Consider the following 16,006-nt stretch of genomic DNA (forward strand, 5'->3'; position numbering starts at 1 on the left):
GTGGCTAAGGTTGGTTCAGTGGGTTGTGTAGGCTTCCTGGTGGAGGGGACTAGTGCCTGTGTTGTGGTGGATGAGGCTGGATCTTGTCTCTCTAGTGGGCAGGTTCACGTCTGGTGGTGTGTTTTGGGGTGTCTGTGGCCTTATTATGATTTTAGGCAGCCTCTCTGCTAATGGGTGGGGTTGTGTTCCTGTCTTGCTAGTTGTTTGGCACAGGTTGTCCAGCACTGTGGCTTGCTGGTCGTTGAGTGAAGCTGGGTGCTGGTGTTAAGATGGAGGTCTCTGGGAGATTTTCGCCGTTTGATATTATGTGGAGCTGGGAGGTCTCTTGTGGACCAGTGTCCTGAAGTTGGCTCTCCTACCTCAGAGGCAGAGCCCTGACTCCTGGCTGGAGCACCAAGAGCCTTTCATCCACACGGCTCAGAATAAAAGCGAGAGAAAGTAGAGGGAATTAGTAGAACTATGAGGAAAGAAAGAAGGAAAGGAGGGAAGGAAGGAAGGAAGGAAGGAAGAAAGAAAGAAAGAAGCAAAGAAGGAAAGAAGGCAAGAAGGAACGAAAGGAGGGAGGGAGGGAGGGAGGGAGGAAGGAAGGAAGGAGGGAAAGAAGGAAAAACAGAAAGAAAGAAGATACAGTAAAAATAAAATAAAGTATAATAAAGTTATTGAATTAAAAAATTCTTAATTAGGAAAAAAAAAAGGGACGGATAGAACCTTAGGACAAATGTTGGAAGCAAAGCTATACAGACAAAGTCTTACACAGAAGCGTACACATACACCCTCACAAAAAGAGGTAAAGGGGGAAAAATCATAAATCTTGCTGTCAGAGACCACCTCCTCAATTTAGGATGATTCGTTGTCTAAAGGAGGGAAGGAAGGAGGGAAGGAAGGAAGGAAGGAAGAAAGAAAGAAAGAAGCAAAGAAGGAAAGAAGGCAAGAAGGAACCAAAGGAGGGAGGGAGGGAGGAAGGAAGGAAGGAGGGAAAGAAGGAAAAACAGAAAGAAGATACAGTAAAAATAAAGTATAATAAAGTTATTGAATTAAAAAATTCTTAATTAGAAGAAAAAAAAAAGGGACGGATAGAACCTTAGGACAACTGTTGGAAGCAAAGCTATACAGACAAAGTCTTACACAGAAGCGTACACATACACCCTCACAAAAAGAGGTAAAGGGGGAAAAATCATAAATCTTGCTGTCAGAGACCACCTCCTCAATTTGGGATGATTCGTTGTCTAAAGGAGGGAAGGAAGGAAGGAAAGAAAGAAAGAAAGGACGAAGGTAAAGTATAATAACGTTCTTAAAATTAAAATTGATTATTAAGAAAAAAATTTTAAGAAAAAACCATGGACGGATAGAACCCTAGGACAAATGGTGGAAGCAAGACTATACAGACAAGATCTCACACAGAAGCATACACATACACATTCACAAAAAGAGGAATAGGGAGAAAAATCACAGATCTTGCTCCCAAAGTCCACCTCCTTAATTTGGGATGATTGGCTGTCTATTCATGTATTCCACAGATGCAGGGTACATCAAGTTGATTGTGGAGCTTTAATCCGCTGCTTCTGAGGCTGCTGGGAGAGATTTCCCTTTCTCTTCTTTGTTCTCACAGCTCCCAGGGCTCAGCTTTGGATTTGGCCCTGCCTCTGCGTGTAGGTCGCTGGAGGGCGTCTGTTTTTTGCTCAGACAGGACGGGGTTAAAGGAGCCGCTGATTCGGGGGTTCTGGCGTGCTGAGGCCGGCGGGGAGGGAGGGGCACGGAATGCGGGGCGGGCCTGCGGCGGCAAAGTCCGGCGTGACCCTGCACCAGCCCGAGGCCCGCCGTGCGCTCTCCCGGGGAAGTCGTCCCCGGATCCCGGGAACCCGGCAGTGGCGGGCTGCACAGGCTCCACGGAAGAGGGGAGTGGAGAGCGACCTGCGCTCGCACACAGGCCCCTTGGTGGCGGCAGCAGCAGCCCCAACGTCTCCCGCCCGCCTCTGGAGTCCGCGCTTGCAGCCGCGGCTTGCGCCCGTCTCTGGAGTCCGCGCTTTCAACCGCGGCTCGCGCCCGTCTCTGGGGTCCGCGCTTTCAGCCGCGGCTCTCGCCCGTCCCTGGGGTCCGCGCTTTCAGCCGCGGCTTGCGCCCGTCTCTGGAGTCAGCGCCCTCAGCCGCGGCTCGCGCCTGTCTCTGGGGTCCGCGCCCTCAGCCGCGGCTCGCGCCCGTCTCTGGGGTCCGCGCTTTCAGTCGCGGCTCGCGACCGTCTCTGGGGTTCGCGCTTTTAGCCGCGGCTCGCGCCCGTCTCTGGAGTTCCTTTAAGCAGCGTTCTTAAACCCCTCTCCTCACGCACCAGGAAACAAAGAGGGAAGAAAAAGTCTCTTGCCTCTTCGGCAGGTGCAGGCTTTTCCCCGGACTCCCTCCCGGCTAGCTGTGGTGCACTAACCCCTTCAGGCTATGTTCAAGCCGCCAACCCCAGTCCTCTCCCTGCGCTCCGTCCGAAACCGAAACCCGAGCCTCAGAGCCTCAGCTCGCAGCCCCGCCCGTCCCCGGCGGGTGAGCAGACAAGCCTCTCGGGCTGGTGAGCGCCGGTCAGCACCGATCCTCTGTGCGGGAATCTCCCCGCTTTGCCCTCCGCACCGTTGCTGTGCACTCCTCCGCGGCTTCGAAGCTCCCCCCTCCGCCTCCCGCAGTCTCCGCCCGCGAAGGGGCTTCCTAGTGTGTGGAAACTTTTCCTCCTTCACAGCTCCCTCCCACTGGTGCAGGTGCCGTCCCTATTCTTTTGTCTCTGTTTATTCTTTTTTCCTTTTGCCCTACCCAGGTACGTGGGGAGTTTCTTGCCTTTTGGGAGGTCTGAGGTCTTCTGCCAGCCTTCAGTAGGTGTTCTGTAGGAGTTGTTCCACGTGTAGATGTATTTCTGGTGTATCTGTGGAGAGGAAGGTGATCTCCGCGTCTTACTCTTCCGCCATCTTCCTTCAGACTCCTCCTCTCAATTTTATTTTATTTTTTTAAAACATCTTTATTGGAGTATAATTGCTTTACATTGTTGTTAGTTTCTGCTGTATAACAAAGTGAATCAGCTATATGTACACATATATCCCCATATCCCCTCCCTTTGCGCCTCCCTCCCACCCTCCCTATCCCACCCCTCTAGGTCATCACAAAGCACCCAGCTGACCTCCCTGTGCTATGTGGTTGCTTCCCACTAGCTATCTATTTTACATTTGGTCATGTATATATGTCCATGCCACTCTCTCGCTTTGTCCCAGCTTACCCTTCCCCCTTCCCATGTCCTCAAGTCCATTCTCTACGTCTGTGTCTTTATTCCTGTCCTGCCCCTAGGTTCATCAGAACCTTTTTTTTTTTTAAGATTCCATATATATGTGTTAGCATATGGTATTTGTTTTTCTCTTTCTGACTTACTTCACTCTGTATGACAGACTCTAGGTCCATCCACCTCCCTACAAATAACTCAATTTCATTCCTTTTTATGGCTGAGTAATATTCCATTATATATATATATATATGTGCCACATCTTCTTTATCCATTCATCTGTCGATGGACACTTAGGTTGCTTCCATGTCCTGGCTATTTTAAATAGTGCTGCAACAAACATTGGGGTACATGACTCTTTTTGAGTTATGGTTTTCTCAGGGTCTATGCCCAGTAGTGGGATTGCTGGGTCATATGGTAGTTCTATTTTTAGTTTTTTAAGGAACCTCCATACGGTTCTCCTTAGTGGCTGTAACAATTTACATTCCCACCAACAGTGTAAGAGGGTTCCCTTTTCTCCACACCCTCTCCAGCATTTATTGTTTGTAGATTTTTTTTTTTCAGTACACGGGCCTCTCACTGTTGTGGCCTCTCCCTTTGCGGAGCACACTCTGCGGATGTGCAGGCTCAGCGGCCATGGCTCATGGGCCCAGCTGCTCCACGGCATGTGGGGTCCTCCCGGACCGGGGAAAAAACCCGTGTCCCCTGCATCGGCAGGCGGGCTCCCAACCACTGCACCACCAGTGAAGCCCTGTTTGTAGATTTTTTGATGATGGTCATTCTGACCGGTGTGAGGTGAAACCTCATTGTGCTTTTGATTTGCACTTCTCTAATGATAAGTGATGTTGAGCATCCTTTCATGTGTTTGTTGGCAATCTGTATATCTTCTTTGGAGAAATGTCTATTTAGGTCTTCTGCCCATTTTTGAATTGGGTTTTTTGTTTTTTGATATTTAGCTGCATGAGCTACTTGTATATTTTGGAGATTAATCCTTTGTCAGTTGCTTCACTTGCAAATATTTTCTCCCATTCTGGGGGTTGTCTTTTCGTCTTGTTTATGGTTTCCTTTGCTGTGCAAAAGCTTTTAAGTTTCATTAGGTCCCATTTGTTTATTTTTGTTTTTATTTCCATTTCTCTAGGAGGTGGGTCAAAAAGGATCTTGCTGTGTTCCTTTTGTCATAGAGTGTTCTGCCTATGAATGTAGGGTGTATGTTTCCTTTTTGAAAGCACCACAAGAACAAAAATTTAGTTTTATTTATCTCCAGCACCTAGCACAATGCCTGTCATATAGAAGACGTTCTGCAAGGGTTTGTTGAATGAATCAGTAATTCAATAGTGCAAAATATTGGAAAAATATTGAAAAAGATAAAAAGTGATTTTAAAAATCCATTGGATTTAGCATTTAGGAGTTGTTGGTTATAATCTTTGAGAATATTCCAAGACTGAGATGAGAATACAAACCAGATTGCAAAATTACATCCAAGGAGTAGGAAGTAAATGTAATACGGCAATGAAGAAACATATATAAGTCATCTGACAATTTTAATGTTATTTGTAAACTCTTAGTTGGAGGAATTCTGGAGGCATGTAATCAAAATTTTGGCTAAAAGCTAATTACCTTTTTACCTGTCTTCCTAATCCTTATTATAATTATGTACCTCATTTCTTTTACAAGTCTTTACAATTGTTAATTGCCACATCACATTGACATTATGCCTATTTTAAAGTTTTTCTCCACCAAGTTGATTCAAACAAATTACTTCAACCTATTTTACTGGTAGATCTCAATGTGGAGCATAACTGCTCTGGACTTGGTGTGCCTGTGTATATATGTATCTGTCAGGTTCTTTGAATGTCTACCTAATGACAAGGGATCATTTTTATTACTAAATATATTAGCACCACACAGTTTGAGTCAGTTATTTTGACATTGTTAATAAGAGTTAGGCACTAACAAATTATAATTGAACATATCAAATTAAATGGTATGATCATTATTTTTAAGTTCTTAAAACATTTTAATGGCATTGCTGAAATTGTCAGGATATATATACCATCACCACCACCCACACCCCTCCAGGCAGATCTCTGTCACACACACACGTACATGCACAGATGTTCCAAATATTTCATTCAAATAATGAATGAACAAAAGCCAAATTTAAAATATGTTTAAAGATAAACAATTTAAGAAAATTGGCCAAATTAAGAACACATGCCTGATACACGCTTTTTAATTTTTCAGTCATGTTTTGTTTAAAAGAACTACATTTTACATTGATACAAATAGAATAAAGCTTATTTAAGATCATTTTATATTTTTAAAAAATTCAATTATGGGCTTCCCGGTGGCACAGTGGTTGAGAGTCCGCCTGCCAATTCAGGGGACACGGGTTCGTGCCCTGGTCCGGGAAGATCCCACATGCCGCGGAGTGGCTGGGCCCGTGAGCCATGGCCGCTGAGCCTGCACATCCGGAGCCTGTGCTCCGCAACGGGAGAGGCCAAAACAGTGAGAGGCCCGCCTACCGCAAAAAAAAAAAAAAAAAAAAAAAAAAAAAAAAAATTCAATTAACTCTGACCCCCTATGTCCATCACTCATCAAAATGAGAATCAGTACCTCAGTATATTTAAACAGGATGCAAATCTTTTTTTGGTATTGCTGTTTTATTGAGATATAATTGCTCTACAAAAATTGCACACATTTAATGTTTATATCTGGATGAGTTTGACCGTATGCATACACCAGTGATATCATCATCACAACCAAGGCACTAAACATATCCATCAACTCCAAAAATTTTCTTGTGTTCTTTTGTGGTATCTTTACTTTCTTCCTTGCTTGCTTCCCCCCCACCCCACCTTTTTTTTCTTTGTTTAATAAGAACACAACACGAGATCTATCCTCTTAAAATATTTTAACTCTTTCTTAAAAACATCTTGTAACTTCTCACTCTGTGTATCCATTCTTTTCTTGAGTTCTTGGATCATCTTTACAATCATTACTCTGAACTCTTTCTTGTGTACATTGCCTATCTCCATGTCACTTAGTTGTTCTTCTGGGGTTTTATCTTGTTCCTTCATCTGGAACATATTCCTTTGCTGTCTCATTTTTTATAAATTCTATTTGTGTTTTTATGTATGTAGTAAGTTAGTTACGTTTCTCGATCTTGGAGAATTGGCCCTCTGTAGGGGATGTCCTATGTGTCCAAGCAGTACACTCTCCTCTTGTCACCCAAGGGTCAGGGACCAGCTGGTCCCAGGATAAGTTCTGACCCATGTTTGCAGACTCAGTTCCACAGGCTCTGATATGACAGTTTTCTTGCTTCTGGTGTCTGCCCCCTGGTGGGTGGATCTGGGTCTTGACCCTCTGGTGGGCAGGGCTGTGTCAAGGGAAGTGTCTAGAGGTAGTTGTGGGGTGAGGAAGTCTTTGGGCTGCCTCTCTGCTGACAAGCGGGTCTTTGTTCCCACCCTGTTTGTTGTTTGGCCTGAGGTGTCCCAGCTGGAGCCTACAAGCTGTTAGGTGGGGCCAGGTCTTGGTGCTAATGACTCGAGCAAGGGTCTTGCTGTCAACCCCCAGCAAGAGTTCATATAGATGAACAGTCCTCGATATGTCCACCACTTCTTATGACCCCAGAGAGAGCCACCGCTGCCCCTAACCTCCCCAGGAGACCCTCCAAGACCAGCAGGTAGGTCAGGCCAAGGCTCCTATGAAGTCAGTGCTTTTGCCTGGGTCTCAGTGTGTGATAGACCTTGTGTGCACCCTCTAAGAGTGGAGTCTTTGTTTCCCCCAGTCCTGTGGAGCTCCTGCAATGAAGCCCCACTAACCTTCAAAGCTAAATGCTCTGGGGGCTGTTCCTCCTGATGCTGGACCCCTAAGCTGGGGAGCCTGATGTGGTGCTCAGAGCTCTCACTCCTGTGGAAGAACTTCTGCAATATCATTATTCTCCAGTTTGTGAGTTGCCCACCCAGGTTGTATGGGATTTGATTATATCCCAAGTGCACCCTTCCTACTATCTTGTTGTGGTCTTCTTTATGTCTTTGGATGTATTAACAGAATATCTTTTTTCGTAGGTTCCAATCTTTTTAATCGATGATTGTTCAGCAGTTAGTTGTGATTTTGGTGTGTTTGTGAGAGGAGGTGAGCTCAAGGTCCTTCTTCTCCACCACCTTGTCTCCAATCCCCTATCCTCTTAACATATTTTAAAGTGCACAATTCCGTATTATAAACTATATGTACTATGTTGTACAACAGACTCTAGAACTTACTCATCATGCACAACTGAAACTTCATACCCACTGAGAAATAATTCCCTATTTCCACCCCCAGCCCCTGAAAACCACTATTCTATTCTCTGCTTCTATGCATTTGACTATTTTTACTTGGAACAGTTAATGTATCTCTCAACCAATATTCACATTTCTCACATACTTACTGGTTTCTGAGGAAAAAGAATCTAAACTATATTTTAAGTGTATTTTTATATAACGGCTTTATTTTCCATTTATGATAGAAAAAAATTACGTACCTCCCAGGATTGCTATGAGAATTAAGTAAGATAAAATACTTAAAATTCCTCGTAAAGTAACTGGTTCAGAAATGTGCTCCCGCAAAGTCAGTTCATTTCTTCTCCCTAGCCACTATGATGTTAAGCTCAATGGTCAAATCTCATTCTTCATCTTACTTTACCTAACAGCAGCAATTAACACAGTTGATAAATCTCTCTTCCTTGAATTTTCACTTAGCTTCCAGGATATCCCTCTCTCCTGTTTTTATTTTTTTCTTCTGCTTCACTGCCCACTTCTGAATTACTTTTGCTAATCTCTTCTCTTGTCCCCACCTACTTAATGTTGGAGTGTCCGAGGACTTAGTCCTTCATCTTCTTTATCTGTACCTCCTCCCTTGGTGATCTCATCCAGTCTCATGTCTTTAAATACCATCCAACTGGGAAAATTCATACCTCCAGACTTAGAGGTATAACTGCCTACTCAACATTTCTACTTGGATATCTAATACTCCTTTCAAAATCAGCAAGTACAAAACTGAACTCCCCAACTCCCATCACTCCCACCCCAAAATGTTCTTTCTACACAGTCTTTCCCATCTCAGTTGATGACAACTCCATCCTTTCATTTGCTTATGCCAAAAAACTTAAAGTCATCCTTCAGTCCTCTTTTTCTTGCACACTCTCCTCCTTGTCTATCAGGAAATCCTGCTGGTTCTACCTTTAAAAAGATAAGCAGAAATCAACCATCTTTTATCCTCACCCCCACTGTTATCATTCTGGTCTAAATTACTCTGGTCATCTCTTACCTAGATTACTGAACAGCTTTGTGACCTTTCTCCCTGCTTCTACCTTTGTCCCCTATAGTCTGTTTTTCAATACTGTAGAAAACAGAGCGATCCTTGTAAAACAACCTAGATCATGTCACTCCTCAAAATCCTGTAACTATTCCTCATTTCACTCAGTATAAAAGTTAAAGTCCTTACAATGACCTATAAGGACTTTTGTGATCTGGTCTCCTTCTTTCTTTGGCCTTATCTTCTACCCTACTCCCTTACTCTGCTTCAGCCACACTGATTTTCCTGTGATCCTCAGACATGTAGGCACATTCCATCCTGCTTTAGAACCTTTGTACTTGCTGTTCCTGCTTCTTGGAATGCTCTTCTCCCCAAATAAACCTGTGTCTAACGTCCTCACCTCCAGTCTTTCTTCAAATATTATCTTCTCAATAAGGCCTGCCCTTTACTAACCTATTATATCACTGCAACCTGTCCTACTATCCTGCCCCCCCCAAATTGCTAATCCCCCTTACCCTGCTCTACTTTTTCTTTATTCCTTAGCACTTATCACCTTTAAACATTCTAGATAATTTACTAATGATGCTTATTTTTGTTGTCTGTCTTCCTTTCCTACATTTTAAGATGCTTGAGAACATGGATCTTTGTTTTATTTACTGGTCTATCTCAAATGCCTGGCACAGTACTTGGTACATGGTACGAACCCAATAAATGTTGTTGAATAAATGAATGAACTGTTACTGTTTTATATATAATTCCTTTTGTGACTCAGTCCTAAATTAAACAAGAAATACACTCTTGAAAAAGTCTTTTTTTCTAGGAAGAAATCCGTGAGAGTTTATAAGACATATTTTTCAAACATATTTTAACTTGCTTAAATGAATTACATTATATTACATATTAGAAGCCATGTCCCATTGAGCAGATTACTACCTATTTGAAGCTGGTAGCTGCACTTTATTATAGAAGCCTAGAGTATCAGAGCTATAAAAGATTATAGTAATCATCTAATCAATCCCTTCATGTCATGCATGACAGTACCCAATGTATTGGAACAATACAAACCAGGTTTAGTTTACTTAGGATCTGATATTCACTGTTAAACTGGGTAATCCTTTATCAATTCTACAGGAGATAATGAAGTAATCTCTAAAGACACTACATGAACTAACCTCACCATTAGTCACTCTAATTGAGGATGGTGAGAAGTCACATTTTTCCTTTCCACAAACCCATAGACATTTCTATGTGGGTGTGTGCTATGCCAGTTCAATCTAGGCACCAGAGAACCACACTCAGGTTATCTGGCAAAGTGTCAGGCTTTATAAAAACACAAGAAGTTTATGTATGAGTCATTTATTTCTTTAAAATAGAGGAGGAAGATCTGGAGTCATGGGAAAGATGGAAACAGGCAGATTTTGCTGGCAGACAGTCTATTCTCACCTTCTCATGTTTCTTCTTGTATTTGCTGTCGAGTGGCATAGTCAGGCTGTTAACCTGCATTCATCACTGTAGGAGTTGGTCAAGGGAACACCCAGCTGCAGTTACAGAACTAGTAGATTAGGCCACTTCAAACTCTTTTCATAGCAGTCATAGAACTGAAGTAGCCAGAGTGAATAGAGGCATGAGCAATGGGCAAAATGTGGATAGTTTTAAAAGCAGTGTTGAGACAGCCATTCTGGGTGAGACTTTTTTTTCACTTCTAAGTACCACATCTTCATTAGCCAATGGTTGGGAAATCCTGACCACCTTCTGCATGCTAATTCAATGTGTTCAAACCTGTACATTTTAGCATGTTTGCTCAAGTGGAAAAATAGTACAATAGAAATCTCTTGAGGGCCTTAAAGGGAAAACTTATGGTTTAGTAACAATGAAAGATTGGATTCTTTCAGGGGAAACAATTTGTTTTTATTTCTCTAATTTGTGAGCTTTTTCTATTTTTATTATCTCTATCAAGATGTCCAAATTTCAGAGGCCGGTGGGGAAATTATTGGTACATGGGGACCAAATGTGACCAGCTCTGGAATACTCTGGACCTGATTTTAGTAGCAGCATTGCCTGGAATAGGACTGGCTATACTAGTTGGTGTAACAATCCAGACTATCCACTACTGTAAAAAGAAGTCAAGGAATACAAATGATCACCGGTAAGAAATTTCTAAATACATCTGAGAATGATGGGAAATCGCTTGTGAGATCACTAAATGATTCAAGAAATAATGGATATCATTTATCATGCATACAACTGATATATTCTCTTCCATATTCATCAACATTTAATTAAATTAGAACAAAAGTCAGGATAACTAAATAAATTTTGTTCAGGATTTGGATACAACAAAAACTGTAAAGCCCCTTCCTCAGATAAAAACCAAGTGAGCCAAGTGTAATTCACTAAAGAATTGTCCTACTTCATTGCCTTCCTTCCACCAACGTGCTATTTGTATGCACCACACATACTGTCCTAAGAGTTGAGGCGGGGGAAGGGGGACAGCTGTACCAGTATCTCCTATTTACCCCAACCCCCAGCATCCAATAGGCTTGACTGTATTCTGACTCTGTCTTGGGCAAATCTCGTCACTTCACTGGGCTTCAATTTTCTCAGCTGTAGAGATTGCTATAATCTGACCTACACATCTTACAGAGATGGTGAGATTGATACTGAAAACAACAATCATTTACAGACAGCTTATTATATGTATCAGGCTGAATTATAAATGTTTCATACCTATCGGCCCATGTAATCCTCACAAGAACCCTATAAAGTACAGATGAGATTACTAAGGCACAGAGAGATCAAATAACTTGGCTGAGGTTACAGGGCTAAGTCTATACCCAGGCAATCTGACTCCCAGGGTTAAACTCTTAATCCCCATGCTACACTAATGGACTCTAATGAGATAAAACAGTGCTCTGAAAGCTGTAAAGCCCTGTTGCATTCCTTTTGTTTTTTTGCTTAAAAGCAAATAGTATCCTTTATATTTTGCACTGCCTCTAAATGATAGAAATATGAAAGGTAAATACCAGTAGGGTAAAATCTCACCAATTTTATATCAGTTAATTCAAATTAGCATCTACTTTAAAGTGTCATTCTCCAGTGACAAGATAATGTTACCCTCTATGCAGTATGAAGATAGTTTGAAATATTACTTTAAAATTGGAAGTGGCTTGTACTGTCAGCCTCACACTTCTAAGAATAGAATTAGGTTGGAAACCTCCTGAGATTTTAAAGAATCATTTTAATTAGAAATCATACCCATAAACAAGTCACCTTTTAAGTATTCTCCATAGTTTTCCTACTCCAAAGCTTTCTAGAACACTGGATTTGTATTCCAATCCTCTCTCTTCTACTAATTGTCTATGACTTTGAGAGGATCACTTAGCCCCTGTTTCCTCCTTTATAAATGAAGAGTTGGGTATACATATCCTTTTTCTCTATAGTTGTGAGAATCAAATGAAATAATTAATGGAAAACTGCATTGAGAAGCAAAAGCAAAACAAAAAGCTTGATTATAGATTAGAATAGTAATAGTGTTTATAAGCATTTAGACTTATTTATAGGTTTTTTGGGTAAAGAATTAATCTGCCTTATTTTTCTTCAGTTAAAATATAATTTAGTTTGAGCTCCTTTTTTTCCCTTCTGCCATTCCCTCAATTGTGAATTGACAGAGTGTTTCTATATATACTCTGGAAGATTCCTTAGTGTAGTGGAAAATGTATGGACATAGAGCAAGACAGACTGGGATTCAAATCCCTGTCCTATAAATCACTGACTGTGTGGCCTTGGGGAATTTCCTTAAAATTTCTCAGCCTCAGGTTTCTCATCTGTAAAATGGAGTTAATAATACTTATCTTGCAAGCCTTACTCAAGTAAGATAATGTAATTTTTGTGAAATAAACTGATGTGTGAAATTTACTTTCAATTGCATTAAAAATATAATGGATTAATGGGTGGATAGAAGGATGGATAGATGGATAGATATATGCAAAAGCAAGTATAGTAAAGTGTTAATGATTAAATCAAGGTGGTAGATACATAGGCATTCACTATAAAATTCAATTTTGGTGTGTGTTTGAAAATTTTCCTAATAAAATGTTGGGAAAAATCAGATAATGTAAAGTAAAACACTTCGAGCATGGAAAATACTCAACAAATGGTAGCCAATATTATTGCATTCTCTCGGGTACATATAATAATGGAGTCTTAAGATGGGAACATTCATTCTGTGTTGTCAAAAATGAGTTTATTTTAAAAAGTGATTTATAACCAATTAAGCTACTTCTCTATCCTAACTATATATATATATATATTTTTTTTTTTAATTTACTGTGCCAGAGAACAGAGGAGTTTATCAGGACTCCAACCTCGGCATAATTCTGCACATGCTTTTGATACTGCTATGAGACCTTCTCAACATGATCAAGGCCAGGTAAACACTGAAATTCATTTGTAAGGTAAACTAAGCTTACAGAAGACACCAAAGAGAGAAATGCCTTAGAGAAACAAAAAGAACTTTGGGAGATTAAAGAAGTAGTCAGAGACAACAAAATGAAGTGTGATCAGAAGATCAAATTGTACAAATATGGGATTGTTGATGACAAGTTATTTATCAGTAGAGTACAGGCCAGGCCTGGGGCAAATTACACTGGGAGTGCTCTCTCCTTCTTTTCTCCAGCATTTCTTTCCAGGTAAAATCAAGTTAAAACATATATCAAAGGCAGCCTTGGGGAAAGTTAAAACACATATCAAAGGGGAAAAGGAAGCCACTAAAAGAGGACTAGAAAGATATGCGTAACAGGACACAGATTAGAGCTATGTGGCTTTTTTTTTTTTGAATTAGCTGAAAATCTCTTCTTATCTAACAATATGTTCTCAGTAGCACAGATCCTCTGAAACAGAAGACTTGTGTGGATCTCTTCAATTCAGTGTACCTTAGGAATAGCTCTGAAGTAAGAGGTCTGGATGTCATACCCAACCACAAGTATCAGAAGCAGCAGCAATGCTTTTATTGTTTTAAATCAAACAAATCGCTAGTAAGACACTGCAGCATCATCTTTTTGTTATGGTATTTTAGTCCTAGAATATGCCCAATTATGATCTCTATATTTTAAGGAAGACCTACTTTGAGACTAAAGAACACAAGCCTCAGTATAATTCTACATATATTCCTGATATGGTACCTTCTCAATAGTATCAAGGCCAGTTAAAATTAAAACTCATGAAAAGGTTAAGATAAAAAGTTGATAAACGGTGGATGAGTGAATGATAGTGGTCATATATTTTCTATTAGAAGTCAGAACAGTTAAATATTGGAACTTAGAGAATGAGGATAGGATTTATGTGTTTCTGAATATATCTGTGTCTATCTGTCTATCTAAAACATTTTTCAAAAACGAAGTTTAAGGTACTCTGGATGAATATACTATGGTGAATAATGTTGATGTTATGAAAGGCTAACTCTAGGGCTGTCAGATTGTTTTAGTTGTCAGTTGTTCTCCTGAAGTGACCAATTATTTTGTAGATGAATCCTATGAGTTAGAAAAGCAAGCAGGGAGATGGTGTTTTTCCTCTTCTAAGTATTCACTTATTCTTAGCCTCTGTAGTTACTTTGGCTACCCACCTATTTTTCAAATCTCCTTCTCTCCTTTCATCATCCCTTTTTTACTTAATGCTATACAAGCTCTAATAGCGGATAAAATTCAGGAGGAGGACCAATATAATGCACATCGTTTAGGCTATATTCAATAAATGTTACTCTCCCTTTTCCTGGTCTCAGACTTCCTATGGCTAAATGTCTGCTCCGTTCCTGTTACATCTATCTGAATACTTCCACTGTAGACACTTTCTCTTCATTGCTGTGAACATTTCCTAAATTTCCCTTTACTGAGGACGGCACAAGTGAACCACCATGCCTGGTCTCAATCTACCATATTCTTCTCTTCTTGAGGGTTTCCCAGAGTCTAGGGCATTAGGAAGTAGAAGTGGACTGCAGGTTAACAATTTAATAGAGGACTAGGAAACTTTTCAACTGAGTTAAACTTTTTAGAAGGGTGTCCAGATGCACTGTGCTCTGAGTGTACATTTAAAATATTGACTTTGGCGTGTGATGACTTTTCAGAAGCTAAGGCCCAGATCAGGTTTCCACAGACGTGAATAATGCTTTTTCATGCAAATTCATCACTATTTTCTTTATTCAGCTAACTCACACGCAGAGAACCAGGAATTAATAAGCAGAGCCTGAGTTCATTCTTGAATTGTCAACGTTAATCTTTTCTAATTGACTTAACAATTAGATTTGACTGGGTGGAGGTAAGACTACGTATTTGCTACCTCTTCTTCACCTCCACCCACTTTTACTTTTAGCACAGAATAGCTTGTGGCTTTCAAAGCTGTTACAATCCTAGCATGAGCATATAATTAGAAGTCCCAATATATTCTGTGAATCTCTGGCAGGAAGGTGTGCTGCATAGTTTAGTCCTGTGAGAATTCACCATTGCTATTGTTGTTTATTTTTAGTTATTGTTCTGATCATAAATATGTTTTTTTAAGTTTATCTGCCTTTAAGTTTATCATGCCAGGTAATGATTCAGCCACATTCAGCCACAGGATATAACATGCTTTAGCTACTTTCACCTGGTGAAAATATATGACAGCTATGTCCAGAGGGGAAAAAAAAACACCCCTACATTTGATAGAGACCCAGGTAACTGGCATAGTCTGAAGAGCAAAGAAATAAATACTGGTATGACTTAAAGAGCATATAATAAACCATATAGTGGAGGCAACAAATATTGAGATGTGCTCACTGAAAAGGAAGAATACTTTGACTAAAAATAAGATCTTCTAAATTTGGCATTATAATCACAAACTTACCAAATTGCTGGATTTACTGTGTTTTCAAATAGAATGAATTGAAAGCAGGAGGAGATAATGTGCTAAGCTTTAAATGATCAATTTACCAAATCCAGGAGATTATTCTTCCTAGATAATAAATGAAAATAATATCCAATAATTAAAGTAGTCTTTACTGATACCTGAGAATATTATATTATTTAAGTAATTTCTCACTAGAAGTTGTTAATATCATCTTCAAACAGTTAAACGTTATCAAGCACTCCACTACAGATGGCACTGTGCAAATTGTGATAATCTCCAGACCGTTGCTACATTTTCAGTCTGCATTATCTTTGGATATGTACATTATTCTACCTTATCAGTAAACAAGTAGTCACAGTTTTATGAATATTTGCATAGTTAAAACCTTATGTTGTGTCACTTATCCAATTCATTAAATTAATTTGTCCATGACAACCAGTTATGTAAAGTGAACTGGAAATCAGCAAGGTAGAAATAATATCTTTTACTGAGATTAGTTTTTTCCAACAGTCCAATATTCTGCTTAGGAAAATAATATTAATTGGTTAGAAACACTAAAGGAATCTTAGTAATTGGAGGGGAATATTA

At 40.3% G+C, this 16,006-nt stretch overlaps 1 pseudogene; it reads left to right on the top strand.

The window, feature by feature from the left end:
- Window positions 1-10,539: 10,539 nt before the first annotated feature.
- LOC101285492 (V-type proton ATPase subunit B, brain isoform-like) overlaps window positions 10,540-16,006 on the top strand; it is a 35,298-nt pseudogene continuing 29,831 nt past the window's right edge.

Source organism: Orcinus orca, chromosome X, assembly GCF_937001465.1.
Source record: "Orcinus orca chromosome X, mOrcOrc1.1, whole genome shotgun sequence".
In the NCBI taxonomy this organism is placed as follows: Eukaryota; Metazoa; Chordata; class Mammalia; order Artiodactyla; family Delphinidae; genus Orcinus; species Orcinus orca.